This window comes from Vicugna pacos, chromosome 7 (genome assembly GCF_048564905.1).
Source record: "Vicugna pacos chromosome 7, VicPac4, whole genome shotgun sequence".
Lineage (NCBI taxonomy): Eukaryota > Metazoa > Chordata > Mammalia > Artiodactyla > Camelidae > Vicugna > Vicugna pacos.
The window spans coordinates 25,613,367-25,619,366 of record NC_132993.1 but is presented as its reverse complement, the minus strand read 5'-3'; positions in this window follow the sequence as shown (position 1 = coordinate 25,619,366).

Here is a 6,000-nt window from a genome sequence, read left to right as displayed (position 1 = left end):
CTATATATTTAGAATGAGTTTTTCTTGGAAAGTTCATCGAAGAACAGAGTTACATCGTTCCATGTTAGATGTTACAGGATAACCTGAGGTTTTTCTTTTTGTTGATTGAGATGAATATTTGGTTATAACTGCCTCAAAATTCCTCCAGGCAAAACTGATCGCAGCCCTGTCCTATAACACAGAACATTAGATGTGATGGCTCATTGTAGGTAAGAGTAAAGTCAAAATTGTGTCTTACGGGAATCTTGACCCTGTGTAAAGATATCTCTCGGACTTTGACTGTGCTACTGTGGGGTAGCACTCTACTCCAGGACACTACCTAGCCTGATTCCTCAATTTTCATAAGAGGATTTTAATTCTATCTACCGTCTCTACTGATTTTTAAAACACTGCTCATTGATTTAATTAGCAATAGATATTACAGGATATTATCTTAATTCACTGATGCTCAAAAAAAGTTTTAAAAAATATTCTTTAGGGGAAATCCAGTATCCATGAAAAAGTACCTGAAATACAGTCTAACTAATACCTGTAGAATCTTTATTTTTAGGAAAAACAAACAGACCAATAGGTAAGTACATTCCTGCTCCAACTGTTAGGCTTCTCGGTTGTATTTTGACATTTTGCCAATAGCCCAGGCAGAGCAAAGCTATACAAAACAATTTTTAAGAGTTGGATATTTACTAAAAAGACATTTTTTGAGGATGAAATTCACTGCATCCTCTCAGTGTCTTCTCTCTAGGAAGACCCCCACCTGTGGAAACTCCTATCGTGTCTCGCTACCAGCACAGTTCTATTTCTTCCCAGCAAATCTTCCTGTAGGTACAGCCAATCACACCACTGATGATTTCTCCCTTTCCATGTTTGCTTTCTGAAAGCAAACAACAAAATTTGTGTCCCAGTGCCAAGAAACCAACAAGATTTGGCAGCACAGTTTCATGTACTAAACCTAATCCAGGCTTGATTTTATCTTCGCTGCCTTCATTTTCTCACTGGTTGACTTTAAACTTTATTTTCTTATTATACGTATATATTTTAGTAATCTATTTTAAACTCGTCCTGGAACAAAGAAAAGTCATTTCTAATGCCCTTAAAGAAACCTTGCTCAGAAAATGTTCCCTGCTAAATCAAATGAAAATTCTGAGGTCATTTTAGGTAGCCAAATAGAAAAAAAAGAAAAATTGTGTTCCATCACAAGGTCCTCCTTTACTGGGACCTGGGACCTTGTGCATGTTCAGCATGCTCTCTAGCACTGAGCTTTACATCCCCTCCTCGGGGTCCTCCTTTAAATGCTACCCTTCAACCTACTCTACCAGCCTGTATAGAGTGCCACTGTGGGGGAATAGAGAAAAGATTTTTTGTAACTCATTTTTGAAGGCTTTTTAATGAGCCTTGAATCTATAATCTGGGGAAGATCAGGCAGGTAAGTGGAGTGAGCCTCCAGGCACCATTCTCTGAGGGGCCGACGTGGTCTTTCTGGCCGTGAGTCTTTGCGGCGGGGTGTTAGCACGAGGACCCACGGCTGTGACGGGGTCGAGCGCCCAGCGGCAGTGGTGCCTGTGGCAGCACCATAGGCGGGACCTCGTCTCCCTTTGTTTCTGTCCGAGTTCAGTTAAAGCTCTGTAATCCGAGTTGTGAGCAATTGGGTCTGTGAGCCAAATGATTTCCAATCAATAAATTCCTTTTCTTTTCAAATATACAGATCCAGTTTTGTGGGTTGTTCTCACAAGTCTTGATTAGTACACAGCACCACTCTCATTTCTTAAGGAAAGAGGCTGACGCTCTGAAATTCCGGGAGGCCCTGCTTTCTGATTCAGAAAGTAAATACTGTGACGATGATATCAGCCAGGTGGTCCCAAGATTTGAGAAAAAGGAGGGAAAAACAAAGCAATGGCAGCATTTATTTTGTTTTAGAAGATGCTGAATAACACAAATGCCATATCTTCTCTTTCTTTTTAAGGATATTCTCAGCTCAAAATAATACAAATCACAACTCAAAATGGCTTAAACAATGGGAGTATCCCGGATTTAGGCATTATGAGACTTAAAGGCTTATATAAAGTTTGAGGCTCTTTTCATGCAAAAGAATGCAAAATTACAAATTTAACCCTGCTCTCCAAGTCTTAGAAGGTCCTATACAAGAGAAACTCCTTGATTTTTAAGCTTTATGTTCAACCTACCTCCAAAATTGATTTATACCTGCCATCACTAGCCTTCTCGAAGTAAATTTGTAGTTGGTAATTGATTCAGCAGCTTGATGACATCATTAAGGATGTAGGTTCCTTGCAGATTTATTCTCTACCATCTTCAGCATATCTTTTTCAAGTTTTCGCTCTTTGTGGTCACAAGGTAGCTGCTAAAGTTCTAGGCAACAAATAAAAATGCTAAAATATCCAAAAGAAGAGGATGGCATTGTAATAAGGGAAGGGAAAAGAAACATCACAAGGATAGGAAAGAAAGGAGAAAAACTGGTTTTATTTGCAGGTAACATAATTGTTTACCTAGAAAACTCCAAGGAATCTACTAACCCACCACACAAGCTAATAAATTTAGCAAGGTCACAGTATATGAGGTGAATGTATAAAACTTCACTGTGCTTTTATAAACTAAAAGTAAACAATAAGGAAATTAAATCTGGATATAATTCAATCTACAAGAAGATCAAAAAACAGGAATAAATTCAATGAAATATGTGTTAGACCTCTACACAGAAAACTATAAACCATTTATCTGAGAAATTAAAGAATGCCTAAATAAATGAAGAGGTAAGTCATATTCATGGACTGGAAGACAATATTGTTTAAATGTCAGTTCTCACTAAATTTATTTAGGATTCATGATGATTACAATCACAATTCCAGGAGGATTTTGTATAGAGTGATTCTCAAATGTGTATAGAAATCCAAACTGTCTGGAATATTGAAAACAATCTTTGAAAAGTAATAATAAAGACTTACTATAAAGCTACAGTAATCAAGATAATTTACTGAATAAAGATAGACATATAAATCAATGAAACAGCATACTGACTCCAGAAACAGATCCTCAATAGTATGGTTATTATATTCTCAACAAAGGCACCTAATCCAGTGAAAAATGAATAGCATTTTGACAAATAGGTATGAGGAAACTGGATATGTATATGGAAAAGAAATGATTCTCAACCCTTACTTCATATCATACTTCAAAATTAAATCAAGATACATTATAGACCTAAACACAAAAGGAAACAATAATAATTTTAAAGGAAACAAGGGAAATCCTTAGTGACCTTGGAGTAAAAATAAGTTTCCTAGAGAGAATGAATAAAAGAAAAATATTGATAAATTAAATTTTATCAAAATTAAAAACTTCTTATCAAAAGTAACCATTAAGAAAATGGATTTGGAAGCTTCAGACTGGGAAAAAATATTTGCAAAACATATTTCTGATAAAGAACTGGTATAGAGGATATGTAAGTAACTCCTACAAATTAATAATATAAAGATGAGCAACTCAAATATGTAAAATATTTCAATAAATACTTCATAAAAAAGAATGTATGAATGGCTAATAAGCACATGAAAAGGTGCTCAATGTTATTGGTCATCAAGTAAATAAAATACCATTATATGCCCACCACAAATATGGACTAACAAGGACTTGCATAATTTTTTTTGTAGAGTATAATATGTTACAACCACTCTGGAAAACTTTCTTATAAAATTAAAAATATGCATTCCTCATAACCCAACTACCCTACTTCTAGGTGGTTACACAAAAGAAATAAAAACAAGTTTCTACAAAAATACTTGTATAAAATGTTTAAATTAGCTTTACTCAAAATAGTTGAAGAGAGGAAAAACACCAGATGTCCATTCATAGAAGAATGCATATCTGTGGTATACCCATACAATGAAATACTACCACGCCATTAAAATGAAGAAACTGCCAGTGTATGCAACAACAGGGGTGAATCTTAAAAACTGTATGCTGAACGCAGAAAGTCTCACTCAAGATAGAACATGGATGTACAATTCTATTTAAATAAAATTCTAGAATAAGAAAAATTGATCTGTGATAGAGAACAGCCAGAACAATTGTTGCCGCTTGGGGAAGAGGTAGAGTATCGACTTGGAAGGGGAATGAGTGAACTTTCTGGAGTGATGGCAATGTATGTTGGAGATTTGAGTTACACAAGTGTGTGCATTTATCACTTAAGGCTTTTACATTTCATTTAAAAATTTTACTTCAAAAGAAAAGCTGTAAATATAGAGTGAATGCTAGTTAATATTATACATGCTGAAGTATCTGGTGACAAGAGTACAAATGTCTATTATTTAGTTTGAAGTGCATTAAAAAATAAGATGGGTTGATGGAATTATACATGGATAGATATGTGATAAACTAAATATAGTCAAATATTAACAGTAGAATCTTGGTGATGAGTTTGTGTGTTTATTGTAAAAATCTTTCATCTTTGCTAAATGTTGTTTCATAATAAAAAAATCTAGGGAAAAAAAATACCCAAAGAAAAACTATTGTTTTATTCTTCTGAGTTTCTTTTGTATGAGCAATGAATCCATTCTACAAGTACTTTTCAGAAGAATTTCCCTCATTTCTCATTGGCAGGATCATGGTATATTGAAGCCGGGTGATACCAGCTTGCAAGAGTCAATTGTTAAATTTCAGGAATTTTGCGAGACAGTGGTTGTCACTTTGGAGCTTGAATTGGCCACAGAGGGAGTATTTACACCACAGAAATTGCTGAGCGCTACAAATCGGGACTTTTTTTTTTTTTAAGAGCCACTTGTTAAATATTTACCAATACAACACTGCCCATTCTCAACAAATCCCTGACAAGGAAAACAGAACACAATGATAGGCATAAATTAAGCAAAATATATGTGAGTTACAAGTCAGAATGTGAACATCTGAACCAAATCAGGTCTCTTCCAGCATGGAAGAAAGGAAGATGACTAATTGTTGGCTAGTAATCGCATCTGGCACACACATACACTGATTCACAATTCAAAAGAGTACACAGTATCATTTTGGTTCCAAAGGAGATACAGTGAAGTCTCCCCTCCTTCCTCTCTCCACCTTCCCACGCTTCCAGTCAGCCAGTTCACTGACTGGGTAACCAAAGTTAGCTGTTTCTTCTATATCCTGCCAGGAAGATTGTGTGCATTAACAAGCAGAAGACTTTTTTTTTTCCACACAGTAATAATATACTGCTACACTGCTTAAAGCAACCTAGTTAGTTCTCTTTTTTTTTAACTTAACTTTGTAAGAACTATCTTGAAGATAATTCCATCCACATTCTAAAGCACTTTCTCATTTTTTAATGATTATCTGGTTCTATTATATGACTGTAATACAGTGAATTTAACCAAGACCTAGAGATGGGTATATAGGCTGTTTCTAGTCTTTACTATTGCAAATTATGCTGAATTAAATTATATAGTATTTCCTGCATGTGAGATAAATTCCTAGGAGTAGAATTGTGGTGTCAAATGAGATGTGTAACCTATAATTTGAGTATTTCCAAATTACTCTCCACAAATGTATCAGTTGAAACTACCACCAGCAATGGATGAATGCCTATTTTCAACCAAAACCTCACCAACTGAATTTTTTGCTTATCAAATAGGTGAAAATTCCTTCACTGAAGTTTTAATCTACAATTCTCTTAAAGTGATGTGGAATGTCTGATATTTAGCAAACATTTGTACTTTCTTTTTTATGAACTATTTCTGTGAACATTTTTATATCAAATATGTAAGGAACTCTTCTTCATGTAGTAAGGATTTTTGTCCCATGTTTGTCTGATTAATTGCAAACATTTTTCCTAGTTTATCATTTTTCTTTTCCTTAATTTTTTTTAGATAGGAATGTTTTTTTTTCATTTTTATGAGGTTGGTTTATCAATATCTTTTTAATATATTCTAGGTTTGTTGCCATACATGGTATCCTCATTATGTGAGTATTAAAAAATAGTCCACAATTTCTTCTATGACC